The sequence below is a fragment of the Lepidochelys kempii genome, chromosome 1, assembly GCF_965140265.1.
Source record: "Lepidochelys kempii isolate rLepKem1 chromosome 1, rLepKem1.hap2, whole genome shotgun sequence".
Taxonomy (NCBI): Eukaryota; Metazoa; Chordata; order Testudines; family Cheloniidae; genus Lepidochelys; species Lepidochelys kempii.
The window spans coordinates 41,909,747-41,927,687 of NC_133256.1; the positions used below are offsets into that span (position 1 = coordinate 41,909,747).

General features: G+C 42.3%; 1 protein-coding gene across 2 annotated transcripts in view; it reads right to left on the minus strand.

The window, feature by feature from the left end:
* The window catches only part of SPATA13 (spermatogenesis associated 13), a 131,430-nt gene extending 118,662 nt beyond the window's left edge, over nt 1-12,768 (minus strand). The window contains exon 1 of one of the 2 annotated variants that reach the window (XM_073340079.1): nt 12,688-12,768. The gene's annotated coding sequence lies outside the window, so the exon portion shown is untranslated. Of the gene's footprint in view, nt 1-11,703; nt 11,937-12,687 lie in introns of those variants that run through there. The other variant, XM_073340063.1, reaches the window with a different exon arrangement.
* Between the last annotated feature and the right edge of the window lie 5,173 nt (nt 12,769-17,941).

Genomic DNA, 17,941 nt, shown 5'->3' on the forward strand with positions numbered 1-17,941 from the left:
AATGCTTCATATAATTTGGTTTCTGCTCAGTAACCCTTTGCCATCTGGGTCTAATTTAACTAATGGCCAAATAATTATTTACTCAGTAAACCCCAGGAAGCATTAACTGCACTATGTCAAAGCATCTCTAAAAGATCTCAGAGAACTTTAAAAGACAGCCTTAACACCCTTTCTTCTCCAAGCTATGATAAAAGCTCAGCTGTGTTTTCTATCACACTAAGGGGCCAGGTTGTAATTTCAGCAAAGTTTCCATTCATACCAAGAAATGTAAGGCCCCTGGTGGCCATGCTCCTATCTGTCGCTGTAATTTCACCATGTTCTACATCCTTACCCGCTCCATCAGCAATGCTCACTCAGGCCTCCCCACATGACACCACCTTTGTCACAGACTGATCCATTATGACTGCCAAAACAGCTATTTAGCACAGCCTGCATGCAAAATGAGGTTCCTAAACATGCCTCCAGTACTCGGGATTCCTGCTCCCATCTGAGCCAATGGCAACGCTCCCTGTTGACTCAGAATCATAGAAATGTGGGGCTGGAAGGTACCTCGAGACTTCAGAACTTTATGGCTGATCCTACAAGGTGCTACCTGCAGGCCCTCCTCAACCCACCTTCTAAATACAGACAGTGCCTCAAAGCCCCAATCTTGCCCCCATTTTTTTTTCAAAATCATTTTGCTTGGATAAGTAGTAAAAACAAAAACAATCAAATTTTCCTGCAAGTAGCGTTCTGAGAGCTCAGTGTCAAAAATTAACAAGCTCTTCAGTATACTGTTTTCTCTGTCCATCACTGATCTGCTCTGATTGTCAATACCTTCATTCTCTCTTCCAGGAAAGCATCCCTTTAAAAGTGTACTTCAAAATGCACCTTTTTAGGATCGTAGGATCATTATGTGGATGGATGCAATAGTGGGTAACAAGACTAATTTGTGGTTTACATTTTTGTGAGGGAGACTAAGAAATGGCTGAATTCACAGAAGCTCGTTATTCTCTGTAGTTAATGTGTGCAAACCTTTCCTTCCCCTTCGATTTTCCCAGCAGAGAGACAAAGAAGGAAAAGATATCTGCGGATTGTTAGATGGTATAATGCCTTCAGCAATCAAGATGTGTAATCCCATATAATGATGCATGCATTTCCATTTCTAAATTGGTATTGCTTGTCATTAAGAATACCTTCATGCAGATAAGGTGACACTCTTCGTAGTCCACAGACCATCTGTTCAAATCTACATTTCATTAGCACTCCTGCCCACTTGAAACCAGCATATTACTGTGTGATAGCCAACTCTTAACACAATTTAGCTTGTTTGTGATAATCTGGAAGTACAGCTATATTTTTAATGGCAGATTTTTGGAGCAATGGTAGGGCAATGATACAACAGTGGCATAGATTTTTGCATATTACTGGTACAAATCTAAAGATCTGGTTATGCAAACCCTTTCTTATGCATGCAGGTAGTCCTGATAACAATGGAACTACTCATGCAGGATCAGATTCTTAAACACAGTGGTAGCACCATGAAAATAGAAAAGGACAAATGCTCAAAACCCCAAACAATATTACAGTGCCAAAGTCTGATTGAAACAAAATCCCTTTTGACTTCATCTATGCTGTCATAAATATAAAGGGAAGGGTAAACACCTTTAAAATCCCTCCTAGCCAGAGGAAAAACCCTTTCACCTGTAAAGGGTTAAGAAGCTAGGATAACCTCGCTGGCACCTGACCAAAATGACCAATGAGGAGACAAGATACTTTCAAAAGCTGGGGGGAGGGAAAAACAAAAGCTCTCTCTCTCTCTCTCTCTCTGTCTGTTGCTTTTGCCGGGGACAGAACAGGAATGGAGTCTTAGAATTTAGTAAGTAATCTAGCTAGATATGTGTTAGATTATGATTTCTTTAAATGGCTGAGAAAATAAGCTGTGCTGAATAGAATGGATATTCCTGCCTTTGTGTCTTTTTGTAACTTGAGGTTTTGCCTAGAGGGATTCTCTGTGTTTTGAATCTAATTACCCTGTAAGGTATTTACCATCCTGATTTTACAGATGTGATTCTTTTTACCTTTTCTTATATTAAAATTCTTTTTGTAAGAAAATGAATGCTTTTTTCATTGTTCTTAAGATCCAAGGGTTTGGGTCTGTGTTCACTGATGCAAATTGGTGAGGATTTTTATCAAGCCTTCCCCAGGAAGAGGGGTGCAAGGTTTTGGGGAGGATTTTGGGGGAAAGATGTTTCCAAATGGCTCTTTCCCAATAATAAACCCGGTTAGACGTTTAGTGGTGGCAGTGAAAGTCCAAGGGCAACAGGTAAAATAGTTTGTACCTTGGGGAAGTTTTAACCTAAGCTGGTAAAAGTAAGCTTAGGAGGTTTTCATGCAGGTCCCCACATCTGTACCCTAGAGTTCAAAGTGGGAAAGGAACCTTGACATATGCTCAGTGGTAACACCGTGGTGTCCCAGACTGTTGTTGGCCCTGTGAGGGTGCACAGTGTGGTAGTGGAAGGAACTTTCCTTCTCCTATGCCCCCATGCAGGGACTCACCACAATTGCAGATCTTATGCAAAGCTTGCTCAGGACTAATCTCTGTATGCAATAATCACTTCAAATGAGCAGAGAGGGATCAGGGGTGATGGACCCACCCCCCATAACACCAGCCATGCAGAAAGCCCTCTCAGGGTTGTACTTATTGGCATAATCTGGGTCTATTAAAATTTTACATTTCTCCAAAGATGACAGGAATTGTTTCATTTGTGAAAGGATCTGTCTGCTTGCTGGTTTTGTATTTTTAAGTTGTGCTGTAGGTAAAACAAATGTATCTTTCAATTTTTGTTCCTACAACTCAGACATTTGGATTGGCTCTTGAAATATTTGGTTAAGGAGAAAATTGTGAAATTAAATTTTAACAGGAATGGATTAAAAATTAGACCTTGGGTGACAGAGATGGGCTGAGATGCTACAAATCATGTACTGAACAGATTTCAGAGTAGCAGCCGTGTTAGTCTGTATCTGCAAAAAGAAAAGGAGGACTTGTGGCACCTTAGAGACTAGCAAATGTATTTGAGCATAAGCTTTCGTGAGCTACAGCTCACTTCATTGGATGCGATGAAGTGAGCTGTAGCTCACGAAAGCTTATGCTCAAATAAATGTGTTAATCTCTAAGGTGCCACAAGTACTGACCAGAGAGGCTGGATTTATGGCTTATTACAACAATCCGTAACCCTCTAACACCCTCTTTTTGTCATATGATTGCAGAGACGTTAACAGCCCACTCTACCTTCAATGGTCCCTTACAATATGTGCTAACTATTTATGCTAAATAATCTGTTCCACCTTGCATTTTGCGGTGACGCTGGGAGTACCTTTCCCAGACCTGAAGAACAGCTCTGTGTGGCTCAAAAGATATGACCTCCCCCACCTTATCTCTCTAATATCCTGGGACACAATTACAGGGCATACAGTAATTGTAAATGGAGAATCATCACTGCATAGTTTCTAGGGGGTCCTGCAGGGATCAGTTCTTGGCCCCATGCTATTTAACATGTTAATCAGTGATCTGGAAGAAAAAACAAAATCATTGATAAAGTTTGCAGATGACACAAATATTGGGCAAGTATTAAATAATGAAGAGGACAGGAGAGGGATACAGAGTGATCTGGATTGCTTAGGGTGCAAGCAAAAATGTGTTTGTATATGTGAGATGGGTTCCCTATTGGGATGCCATCTGGAACTGAGATACCACTGAGCCCCCTCGACCCACCAGCCTGGGCTCTCTCTTAGCAGCTCGTCACAGCAGTACAGTGTAAGTCCTCCAGGCTTCAGCCTGAACTTTCACCAGCATACATACAGGTAGGGAAACACCCAGCTGCAGTTACATGCAGGCAGGCTCTTTGACCAGCACCTGCATGGGAAGGCTTCAGCTAGGGCACCTCCCAGCTCCTCAGGCAAGCACCCCCTCTGGAGGATAAACCTGAAATGATACCATCTTGCTCTGCACAGGGAACTGTACAGCATAAGCTCATAAAATTTGCCCTGTCCCTCAATGTGGAGAGGAATATGCAACAGCCTTCTGCCCCCTGAATTATAATTTCCATGCACTTTTTTAGATAAAGCAAAAACAAAACTACAAAAGATAGATTTTAAGTGATTATAAGGGCTAGCAAACAGATCAAAGCAGATTATCTAGCAAAAAAACAAAAAATGCAAACTAAGCTTAATATACTAAATAGATAGGGTGTGAATCTGCTATTCATATCCAATGTAATGATACAAGCAGGCTGCAAATTCTTAAGGAGCAAGCAGCATTTGCTTACAGCTTGGAATCCCCTGGTGTTCCAGTCACAGGCTAAAAATCTCTTTAGCCTGGGTCCAGCACTTCCCCCAGTTCAGCCTCTGTTCCTCAGGTTTTTCCAGGAGTCCTCTTTGGTAGAGAGTCAGTGAAGAAACCCAGGTGATGTCACTCCCTGCTTTATATAGCTTTTGCAGAAGGTGGGGACCCTTTGTGTCAAAGTTTAATTCCCAGACTGGTCTGTGGAAAAACACTGACATCCCAAGATGGACTCTAGAGACATGTGGTCTCATCACATCTCTTTGTAGAGTCCTAGCAGCCATTACTCAGATGCTGTCTGTAGTGCGGAAGGCTCCCCAGGTGGGGGATAAGCTTCTCCTAAAGCCTCTTGTTTTCATAATGGACCATTGCACTCAATAGGCCCTTCCCCACCCACTATCTCGAGTGGAAAACAACTTGTCTAGTGGGCATTACACAGGTGTAACTACATTGGCAATAAAGATACATCATCAATATTCATAACTTCAGATACAAATAGGATACATGCATACAAATAGGATAATCATATTTAGCAAATCATAACCTTTCCAATGACATCTCACATAACGTATCTTGCATAAAATACATCATAATTATATCACTATGAAGAATATGGGGTGCAAAGTCACAGTATACATTTAGCTGTATTAATATAGGAACAACGAACGTAAGCCACACTTACACAATGGGGAATTCTACCCTGGGAAGCAATGACTCTGAAAAAGACTTGGAGCTTATGGTGGATAATCAATTGAACACAAGCTCCCAGTGCAACACTACCGCCAAAAGAACAAATGTGATCTTTGGATGTATAAACAGGGGAATATCAAATAGGAGTAGGGCTTGGTCTAGACACTGTTAGGTCGACATAAGCTGCCTTAGCCAATCTAGCTGTGGAAGCATCTTCACTTAAATTTGGCTGCCACCGATGTAAGGGCTTCCTTGTGACGATTTAGTAACACCACCTCCCCAAGCAGTGTTGAGTCACAGCTGATGTAATTAGGTCAATGCAGTGTCAGTGTAAACACTGTGATGCTTATCTAAACTGCTACTGGGTTCCAGGAGCTGGCCTACGCTGACAGTACAAGTGCTCCTAGTGAGGACACACACCACTCACACAAGGAGCCAAGTGTGCATATACACCCATGATTTAATAACTGTGGTGGCTGTATGCCGATGTAAGTTAGGTTGACATAATTTTGCAGTGTTGACATTGGCTAGAGTGGGCAAATTGCACCAGTGCCAAATACAATGGCAATAGCTACTGGAATGCTGTGTCCAGTTCTGGCGTCCACAATTCCAGAAGGATGTTGATAAATTGGAGAAGGTTCAAAGAAGAGTCACAAGAATGATTAAAGGATTAAACATGCTTTATAGTGATAGATCAAAGAGCTCAATCTATTCAGTTTTTCAAAAAAGAAAATTAAAGAGTAACTTGATTACAAGCACTTAAATGGGGCACAAAAATGTGATAATGGGCTCTTCAATCTAGAAGAAAAGAGTATAACAAGTTCCAATGGCTGGAAGTTGAAGCTAGACAAATTCAGACAGGAAATAAGACACCCATTACACAGTGAAGATAATTAACAATTGGAACAACTTAGCAAGAGCTGTGGTGGACTATTCATTGCTGGCCATTTTAAAATCAAGATTGGATGTTTTTCTAAAAGATATGCTCTGGTTCAAATAGAAATTAATTCTGGAAAGTTCTGTGGCCTGTATTCTGCACAATGTCTGACTAGAGGATCATGATGGTCCCTTCTGGTCTTAGTTTTATATGCCCTTGTGTAATGGGGTGACCCAACCTGGGATGGGTGCCCTCCTGCAGCAAGCCATGGTACAAGAGGTAAGCCTACCTCAGTTTCTCTCCTTCAGAGTCACCAGTAACTCCACATCAGGCTGTCTTGCCTCAATAGTGCCCCTACTTGGGGCTGGTTTATTACAAAAATGTAGTCCATAACAAAAGTCCCAAACAAAGTCAATTTATCACCCAGGACATGTAGTCCTTAAAATCCCAAAATACCTAGTCCCTCGATACCCCACATGCACACTCTGGCATCTTCTGCCACACCTGGGCTCTTCTTCTGACCTTATCCATCCTTTTTACCAGGACACCAGCCCTAGCTCTTCCAGCTGGACTGCAATCCCACTCTTTCAGGGGGAGCTGGCACAGTCTCTCTGCTGGGAGTTTTTCATGAGGGGAGCATCCCTCACTCTCCCTGGCTCTCAGCCCTCTGGCTCCAGCTCTTCAGCATGGAGACTGTAGGAGAACCCTTCTGCTGCTCCCGTCTTTAGTCTCCTTCAGCTCTCGCCTTTGGCTCTCCATCTTGGAATGCAGCAGCAGGCAACTCCGTCTGTTGCTCTCTGACCTTCAGACCTCTCCAGCCCTGGCTCTCGGGCCAGCAAACCCTTCTTGCTGCTCTCCTGACTTCAATCTTCCTCCATGAACCAGCTACAGCTTCCTTCAGGGACCTCCTCCAGTCTCTGGCAGTTCTCACCTTCTAATTCCTGACTCTTTTGCTCCCGGGCATTCTCACCTGCCCTCTCCTGACTGAATCAGGCAGCTCACAGTTGCCTCTTTTCCTGACTGACTCTCATTGTCTGTCCTCTGGCATTCCCCCATTTATATGGCCAACATGCCCTCTCTTACAACAAACTGGAAGGCAGCTGACAAGTCAAAGGTGCATTGGATCTTGCGGTCTCTTAAAGGGCCAGTGACACCTATATTGGTAGTTCTCAACCTTTTCCATACTATGACCTCATGTTACAACAAAACTAAGTTTCCAGACCCATGCACTATACTTTTGGGATCACTCTGCTCAAGCCATAAAGAAGTGGAGGATGCTCACAACACTACTGGACCTGTTTTCAACCCCTTCTACAGATTGTGTCCTCTCAGGTTGAGAACCATGGCCTAGATGATAGGATGGAAAATATGCTGGTGCCTGATCTACACTAGCACTTCTACTGTTGAAGGTTGGGTGGAGCTGCCAATGTGCCAGACCAACAACAGGAAAATTCCCTAAAATCTTCCGTACAGGAACAGCCAGAGGATGGGAGAACACCCAGCAATTTCAAGAACGTAAATTTTTGCACAATCAAATTCTTCAGTTATATTTTCCACCTGAAAAGGCCAATTCACTGCCTGTAGCCTTGAGGAAATTATCGTGAATGTCAAGGAACAAAGCTGCTGCTTAAACAACAGGACTAAGAGAAGCAAGAGCAGATGAGCTAAATTTTACTCAGTTCAACAGCTCCTTTCCAGGTAGGAGTGTGCAGGTGTGTGCATGTGATTGTGTTAATTCCATAATGACAGTAGAAAATCCTAGATACCATCATGTGCTGTGGTAGATCTGATAATGAGAATGAGTTATTGTCACAGTTACTGCATCTCTGACCTCTTCTGGTCCTCTTGGCCTCGAGCTATCACCTGTCTCGGGGTAGAATCATGTGATTCTCCCACTCTCAGACTGAGTCCAGAACTGCAGTCTCCGGAGATCAACCATGATTACCTCACCAGGTCTGATTTATGCTCAGTATCTGTAGCTGTCTTTGGGAGAAATGGCAGTGGTATTCAATAACCAAACGGACTTCTTAAAGCAAGGTATTATAATTTTAAAACAAAAGTGTTCTAGAGAAAACAGATATTAAAACAATAAGCCAGTCTATTTTCCCTTAGGCTTACCATTTCCTGCACTGAGAATCGCCCAACTCCTTCAGACTCCTTCCACGAAGTCTCTCCCTGGTCTCGTCTACGTAACAGCGCTGCAGCTGCACAGGTATAACACTTATTGAAGATGTTACCTACACAGAGCTTCTCCCGTTGGCCTAGGTACTCCACCTTCCTGAGTGGCAGTAGCTACGGTGGTGGGAGAAGCACCCCCCTCACTCCTTCATTGACACAGGACTGCCTAAACCCAGGGTTAGGTCGGTGTAACTGCATTGCTCAGGGGCAACATAGCTATACCAACATAAGTTGCTCGTGTAGACCCAGCCTCTATAGACCCCTGTAGACCTAGGGAGGTGGTGGAATCTCCTTTCTTAGAGGTTTTTAAGGCCTGGCTTGACAAAGCCCTGGCTGGGATGATTTAGTTGGGGTTGGTCCTGCGTTGAGCAGGGGATTGGACTAGATGACCTTCTGAGATCTCTTCCGATCCTAATCTTCTATGATTCTGTGTCAGCCTGTCCACTGGACAGCACCTAACAATTCACCCCCCCTCCTCTCCTGATAAGGCCTTTTAAACTCTTCACTGTCATTTTGATGTCTGGGCTCCCAGGCTGGCAAAACAAGGCTTGCATCTTCCCTGGAAACAGCATCTTCCCCCGTTGTCTTTCAAGGGTTTGCTGAGATGTTCTTATCTGGGAAGCCTTCCTGTTTGTTTTTTCCCCAGAGCCCGCTGTTAAGTTACATCAGTACATTTATATAGGAAAGTTTTATAACCCACTGTGCAATAACTTCACCTCACTCACCACATCACAATTCAACAAGTTATTACATCTGCCACAAACAGTGTACCCAAATGCTGCTGCCTGGGCAGGAGTGCGCCCCTCTGTTGCAAAAACAAAATGTATAAGCAAGAGGTGATGTGCAGGTGGAAATAGATATGTGGGGGTCAGAGCACAGGGCTTCCATAACGTCATCCATTCCACCACCTCATGCTGGAATCGACTGTTCAGAACATATGGAGGGGAATAATGGTTATAATGGAACATTTTACTCTGTACTAGTGACATATTGATACCATGGCCAACAGGGTGTTACTGCAACTACCTCCTTATGACGTGAGACATTCTTATCACAAAAGTACATAACAGAACCAGTAAGTCCTCTCCCTTCCCTTGTGCAGACACACTTTTTCCGGAATAGGAGCTTCCAGCTAGGGAGTTATACTGGTATAATTATGCTGGTCAGTTTCCCCATGTAGATAAGTCCTTCACACAACTCTCATTTTAGAGCCTAGCATTTAAACAATTTAGAAAGGTTGATTAGTCAATCCTACCATAAGGATTATCAAGCTTATAAACACATGGTTGTCAGAAGGACTTTTAATTCCTAACACAAGAAATTTTAAGGGTAGAAAAGATCCCTGCTAACTAACATTTGGATTTCTACATATACATATTCATTATTTGTATTGCAGTAGTGCCTATAGGTCCCAGATCAAGCCCCATACATAAATAGCTGTTAAAATTAATTTTAAACCAGACCCTCAAGAGAATCTTAAGGAGAAGTCTAACTGCCTGGTATAAGCAGAGGAAATCCAGTCAGAACAAAGATGTGAGCTGGGCAGCTCCTCTTGCTGCTGTGTGACATAGTTACTCTATAGAATTTTATGCACATCTCAGGAAGTTAGTGGGGATATGCATAGGGAAGTCAGAGGTGGGAAGGCAATGATTAAATGGGATGGTATGTGCACAGGTGGGGATGCAGTGGTGATAATGAAATGTGTGCCTGAAAGGCAAGGACAGGGACAGCATGGGTGGAAGGGGATGGTATGTGTGCAGGGATGGCAGAGCAGAGGTGGAACAGGATAGCATGTATGCAGGAAGGACTGGGGTGGTGGAATGAAATTCTTGCAAAGAGGGCAAGGTGAAGCGTGGTGAGGGAATAGGTCATGTGCAGGAAGGGCAGGGTGGAAGTGGGATGAAGAATAGGATTCTGTGAGGAGAGAGGTATATTCATAAGGAGGTGAGTCTAGGTGCCTAGGATACACCCAGGTAGAAGGGCTGGAGACTAGGAACAGGTTATGTGCAAGGAAGGCAGGGGTGGAAGAATTATATTGGAATGGGACAGACAGGTTGAGAGATGAAAAACTGAATTAAAACAGCAAGTTACACAATCTCTCAGAGATTTTTGAAATCCTGGATAAATTGAGTGCATCAATTAAAGTAGTCCCAGACAGTTTAACCTGGCATAGCTAGCAATTGTGCAGCAGCTCCCCTGAGGTCTAACTGACAGCATTACTGGGGTTATATTTTCACATGAATAAACTGTTCTTGAATAATTTCTCCAATGTATTAAACAAAACACGTTTTTCTTTAGCATCAGGCAAGCAAGTCTCCCCATTCCAGCAAGTTCCTCCCCTCCTATAATTGTATATTTGTGTTTTGTGGGACCACTGAAAGCAAAAACCAGACTTCCCCTTAATTGCTGCATTCCCCATGATTCCTCCTGGTGTCTTTAGGGACAGAGTCCTTTACTGCTCATTTTATTTTGTGGAATTCTTCCTCTTCGAGACTCCTAGAGCAACTGGTAGTGTTTATTGATCTTTCCCCACAGCTGTTCTGGTTTTTTACAGGAGGATTGAGATTGATTAGCCTCAGCCCAACATGTGAAGCTCTGGCTGAGCTTTTGTCTTGCTTCCCTGAAGAGTTTTCCCTGGCACCATTGGAGGTAGCAGCTTTTCAGGGATTAGTATTTATGGATGCACACATGGCAGAAGTTAGACTTCAGCTCCATCTCCACCACAGATATTACTGGGGTTTTTCATGATGACTTCTAAGATCCCTTTAGAAAACTTTAGACATGCAGTTTTCAACCTTTTTTCATTTGCAGACACCTAAAAAATTTCAAAAGGAGGTGCGGACCCCTTTGGAAATTGTAAACACAGTCTGCGAACCCCAGATTGAACACCACTGCTTTAGAGCAATTTGGTGACAATCACTGGGGAGTGGGGAGAGAGCTGTGCAGGCAACACAGGGAAGGGCTGGAGGAGCAAACAGGTGGGTAGGATTGGAAAGAGCCCCGGGGAGCCTCTGGGGCAGTACAGAATGATCTTCTAAAGCAGATGGGCAATTCCCAGCAGCAGCTTTTTCATTTTTACTAATTTGCTTGATATCTCCCTGTTTGCTGCATTCAGCTGGTCAGATCACCCATTTGCCTAACTTACCAGACCACCTGTGGAGGGATATAACAATAACAACATGTACATACATATTCTCATACACACAGAGTTATGGACATACACATACTATGCAAATGACTCTAAACCAAAACCCCAGATCCAAACACTCCTAAACTTTGGGGGTATTACAAGTCCATATCTGGATTCTGTTGCAAATTTTGCAAGTGGCTTTTATTACAGAGAGCTGAGCTCCGGAGCTGAACACCCTGAACTTTGAAATCCAGATTCAAATTTTGCAGCTTGAGCTTAATTTAGCACCTTTCATCTCAAATTGCTTTACAAACTACAGAAATGCAGCCACCTCTGGGATGGGATGGCAGCAGTCAGCTGCACAATAGTGAGGATGTAGAGTATGAATATAACAGTAATGAGTATAGAGTATGAATATAACATTAATGAGAGTCAGTAATTTAACAAAGGAAGCAGAAAAAAGGAAAAGAAAGGGAAACTAATTATCCAAAATTATTACTGTCTTACCTCTCTGTGGATTCAAAAGAAAGTGAAGCAGAAACCTTTAAATCACAAGTCCTTTCAAGAAACAAGGTGAAGATCCCAGAATGTCTATTAAGCAGCAAGAAGAAAACCTAAAGGCACTTTAGCGACCCTCCAAAACACCCAAAAAAGCTGTCTTGTTGCTAACACAGTTTACCCTTCCTAAGCCTGAGTGAAGTATAGTCTAGCTCCAAATGAGTAACTCAGAGGCTTCTCAAAGTGAGCTTGAAAGCTTAGTACACTAGAGTGTTTTCTGTAGGAACCTCCACACCAATCAGCAGCTTTGGTGCCTCCCCCTACCCTGTGGTGGGAGGTACAGCTGGAAAAGTATGTCAGTTTAAGAACAAGAACACACTTCATAATTTTTCCCTCTGCCTTTTTGGAGACGTCTGTCCTTGAGAAAAATACCTAAATCCTGTCAGTTGTTGACACAGTAACCACACCTAACTTTTTGCTGCTTCAGAAGCCATCTGCAGAAAACAATTCATCATGAGAAAGGTTTATCCAGCCTGCAGCACTGTGGTTTTACATGGTTTTGCTTTTCAGTAGGAAAGAAAAATACACAGTGTTTGTATTTATAAACTGGAGACTTCACACCTGGCCCAATTATGTCTCAAAAGGACGGTTTTACCAGTTAGGATCTAAAAATCTTTCACATCTCTTAACAGGAAACGTATTACAGAGTAAAAAGAAAACTCGTTATTGAAATAAACAGTCCATTTGACAAGCATAAGCAAAGCAAAACCTTCTGAGTTTGGAATTAGGTCCTTTAAAATGTTCAGTATTTTTTTCCCCCTGACTGGCCTAAGCCAGTTGCTTAAATTCCTCTAAAGAAATGTAGTAACATCTCAAAACTTCCCATAGCATTTATAAAATACACAACATATATTTGGTGAAATAACGTAGGGCCAAATTCTGGCTTTAAGTTACACATAAATGCACAGAACTAGCCGAAGCTAGAAAACAAACCTTTGGGATGACACTGTTGCATCCGGAGCTGACTTTCCCAAAATCTATGGAGCTGATGCTCCGTGCACTCAGTCCTGTTGGAGGGGCGGGTTAGGGAGTATTCCAAGGCAGGGCTGATTTTAATGCACCTCCCCATTGGCTGTCCCTGCATACCTCTTCCCTTTGGATCTCGTGCCTCTGTCACTGTGGGAGCAGGCTAGTCTCAACATAGGTGCTTTGGAAGAGTTCAGTTGAACTCATTTGGAAGGGGTGGGCAAAATTATGAGTGGTAGAATTTGGCCTATTGATTTGAAAAACCTCATTAGCTTTGTTGTATCTTGTTTTTATATTTTACTGTAAAAACAAACAAACTTCCCATTTACAAATCTCTGAAGGAGCCAAATCCTGCATTCCTCACCTAGGCAAAACTCCTTTAGGTAAGGACTGAGTATACTCTGCAAGCCTTGACCCAATAACAGATCCACAGAGAGTCTTCATTCTCGGGGTTCTCATTGACATCAGTAGCTGGAATGCTGTTTTAGAAGCAGCTGTGACTTGATAAACTGATTTTGATGTTACATGAAAAAAAATCACTTTACAGAGAAGAAAGAGAAAGGAGCCTGGCTTAAGTTGTCAAACATGCCTTATAATGTGGGTTGCCTTTTTTCTGGGGCAGCTAATCGGAGACATCCTGGCTCAATTCTGAAATAAAATTCCAGCATCGATATATGGGTGGATCAATATTTCTCAACATATTTTCAATTCAAATATAGAACTCCCATACAATAGATAATATCCTAGAACAAGCTCTTATTTTAGGAAACCAAAATGTATGATGCTTAGGAAACTATGGTGCACAAAATGTTCACGAAAGCTTATGCTCAAATGTGTTAGTCTCTAAGGTGCCACAAGTCCTCCTTTTCTTTTTGCGGATACAGACTAACACGGCTGTTACTCTGAAAAATGTTGACCTGCAATTCCTCTGGATTTTCTTGCTCCTGCTCATCAAAATCATACAGACAAAAAAAATCTCAGCAGGGTACGTCTGGCTTTTATAAGGGGTTGGGTTTTTAAAGTTCTTTCAATTATATTTATTCTTAAGAGATGGGGCCAAATCCTGCTTGATTTAGCCACATGAGTAATGCTACTGAAGTCAGTATGAATAGGGATCAGCCATATCACCTTGGTTAGGAAGCACTAGCCTAGGACTTGGCCGACTAGGAAGTCTCTGTTCCACCACAGGCTTCCTGTCTGACCTTGTGCAAGTCATTTAGCATCTCTGGGTAGGTCGCACAGCCCAGGGCACTGAGACTCCCTGCCTGGGCTGACAGATGGGGGCTTCCAGGACTCCCACTAGTACTCTAAAGAGCTGTGCAGACAGTGCTTTGCAGTTGTGGCTCGGGCTGGAGCTCGGGTTCTGGTGCCTAAGAAGGGAGGGGAAGGGTTCTTCAGTCAGTGTAGGTAATCCACTGAATCCTTCCTTCCACCTAGCACTAGCTACACCAGGACTTAGGTTGGCTTAACTATGCCACTCAGGGGTGGGGATTTTTCACACCTCTAAGCAATGTAGTTAAATCGACCTAATTTTCTACTGGTAGACCAGGTCTGTGATAGATAGATGTGTCACACACTCTGAATTTTAATTTCAGTAGGTAATTAGAGTACAATATTTCTGATCATTTGAACCTGGTTATCTGCAGGCACCCTAGATGTACATCTCCACTCTCCTCAGCGTGGACCTATCCTGTTCTAAGAGTTGACTTATATGGGGCTTGATCCTGCTTCCATCAAACATGAAGCATATAAAGACACCACATCAGATAAAAAAAATGACGTTCACAGGAACAAAACTAGATTTGATTTCCTTCAATGAATCCTAGTTCAAAGGCAGAAAAAATATTTTGGTCTTAGCCACGGGCAGAAATAGTGAGTACAACATTTCTATAAGTTAAACACAACTGACATGATACTATGAGCAAAATTTTCAAAAGTGACTTTGAAAGTCAATGACACTAGGAATATAAGTCACTTTGGTGCTTTTGAGAATTGGGCCCTATGTAAATAAAGTGAATCCATTTTCTGTGCAATACAATATTAATGGACAAAAACACCCTCATAAACATTTCACAAGTTACTATTAGCAGAGTTCCAGAAATACTATTCATAGTTAAGATATACGCTATAGTTTTCAGAGTTTTTAGCTTTGCTTATCTGAATTTGTTTTCTGCCGAAGTGTGAAGAGATCATACTGACAGTTTACTCATGTGTTATACAATAATTAGAGTGCCTTAGACTATGTACAGGATTTAGAATGGGAGTGCTTAAGCAGTTTCATTCCATGGGATGTCATGACATAACTGGAGATAGCTTAATCTGGATATTACAGTTAGTCTCATAGAGCAAGAGTTTGATCAGATCGCAGAAAGGTTCCATGTCATTTTATAATGGGACCTTTAGAAAACAAAAGCACAAATCAGCATAAGAAACGAATTCTTGTGCATAAGAGTCATGCAAAAAATCGCTAGCAGCAGCTCACTGAAGTATTTGCCAGCTATCTTATTTGTGCTCTGGTTCCTGGAGAAGCACTTAATCCTCTGTGAATTCTGGCCAGGGTTTATGGTGAAGTCCAGATAGTAGGGGACAATCTTTGATTACCTGCTGTTTATTTCCAGGGTCTGTTTTGTGTGACAAAAGATTTTCAGCTGGATTTTTAAGGCTTAATTATTGAGACAACATATTGAGCACCTCTTGCATTGTCATATGTACTGGTGACCTATTTGTTGGAAGATCACACAATGGGATGAGGAAGCTTGCTTTTGTCCTTCCTTAGGATCTTTGCATTAAGGTACCAAACAAGGTGAAGTGAACCCAGCAAAATGCCTCTCTCTGTCACCTCCTAACTCCTTTAATACAAAATTATAATCTTTCTGTAGGTTTTTGAACTATCCTATCAAATGTAATTCAGAATTATACCCCTGCAATAGAATTCTATAGGATTGCTTTAAAAATTAATGAAAAAAGATCACTCTCTATGGAATTACATAGGATTTTAAATATTTATTTATTTACACCCAGTTGGTTCCATCCCTCTTGCATTCTACAGAACTTTTCAATAAAGGGCAGCAGAACACTAAGCCAATTTTTTTTTAAAATCTCCCATAGTAAAAACACACCGGATATTTCTGTACTAGAAATGCTACAGCAGCAAAGCTGCAGCATACGCATTTACTCTAGTAATGGAAGGGGTTCTTCTGTAACTGTAGTAAATCCACCTCTCCAAGAGGCGGTAGCTAGGTAGGCATTGGGACTTTGGTAGGCTTAACTACATCTCTAAGAGGTGTGAATTTTTCACATCCCTGAGTGAGGTCAACCTAACTTTCTAGTGAAGACCAGCCCCCATACAAAACAAAGAACACTTTATGGCCTGTGCCTTCTCCTGCTAAAGTTAAAGACAAAATTCCCATTGACTTCAAAGGGAAAGAGACAAGAAGTGGCTAAGGCTATGTCTACATTAGCATTTTGTCAGTAAAATTTTTGTTGGGCAGTGGTGTGAAAAATCACTCCACTCACCAACATAAGTTTCACCGATGGAAGCACTGGTGTGGACAGTGCCATGTCGGCGGGAGAAGCTCGTTGGGGGTGCTTTAATTCAACGGGAGAGAGCTCTTCTGTATGCTGGAAGGTCCATAGTGTAGACATAACCTACGTGAAAAAGGTATGATCTGTACCCATAAACCAGAGATGGGTGAATTCAGTATCTGTAGTTGTTTTACCTGTCTCATCCAATCAGCAAACTGCGCAGTTGGGCCCTGATTCAGCAAAGCATTTAAGCATGAGTTTTGAGGTCAAGTGTTTTACTGGATGATTCTATTAAAATATCACAGATAAACAGATAAACACACAATAACCAAGCTTGAGGCACATATACTGAGTCTCTGCTGCCTACACTTCTATTTACTGTACCTACTAGGATCATGTACAAGCTGATCTGACTGTCCCTAGGGCATAGTTTACAGGTAATCATCAGTTCAGATGGACAGCTTAAATAATTATTGGAGAGGGTGTCATTCCCTGTGGTGCAAAAGTGTGACGCCCATGAAAGGGTTGATTTACGTAAGGCTACTGTTTCCATGGGATTGATTGACCAGTGAAGGTTTGTTCTAATGATGTAATGCCTGTAACTGAATAACCTGCCAGAGAACTTTGGTAGCTGAAGTTTTTGTGGAGCCAGAGGGAGCTGGAATGCTCTCTGCAGCTTGCTTGTGCAGTTTCAGTCATGTGCACTAATCTCTTGCTAAAATTACTTATTTTCTTAATTCAGCTCATGAATCTTAAATAGTTTTACTGTAAACAAAATTCTTTCTTCATGCCAGCACTAAAAGTATAGCCACCACCTTACACTTCATCACACCTGATGGCACTTACGTGCTAATAAACAAAGAGTACCTGGGTAGCTGAGGGAAGGAATTCATGGAGTGTCAAATATCAGTATCAAGTGGTAGCACACCATAGCGTACTGCTGCAGTCACCTGTGGCATGAGTTCAGAAACATTCTAGGGATGTCGTTTCACCTTGTTTCACCCCTTAATGTGAGCGCCTTATTGCCAAACTTCCATCTCCCATTCCTTGACCTCCCGCCAAACTGGTCCTCGCAGCACAACATACCGCAAGGAAAGGCCGAACATTTTGTCTGAGTAAGCTTTAAAAATCCATTGTCACCCAAACCAGTCCCTGTAGTGGAAGCTCTTTTTTATGGCATTGTTTGGGTTCTTACACCATTCTCTCAAGTAAATGGTCTAGACAGGGCCATTAAGGCACAGCCCTTAGTAGTGAGGATGTGGGGAGCACACACAGGAGAGGATAAGGCTACACTTGTGCCTTGGGGAAGTGCAAGAGGGAAGGCTCCCTGTGTCCTCCACACCTTGTGGAGCCATGCAGGGCCTGCCTATTAGGCTGAATGCATTCATCTGTGTTGCAGGGGAGCTTGGATGGGGTATCCCTCCCTGTACAAAAATTGTGGGAAGAGCACTGTGACGGTGCCACCCCTAAGGCTTTATGGAAATATGCTTATGAATATATATGACATAACTGGAATATGTTCTATGCTACATATGCCATGTAACATATCTATGTAAAGGTTATGATCTACTGAATCTATTAATCCTATTTGTATGCATGTATCATTTTTGTATTGGAAGTTATGAATATTGGCCGTGTACTGGCTTGATTTCTAAATAACCTTAGTAGAGCATTTGGTCAGTTCCTGGAGAAAGGA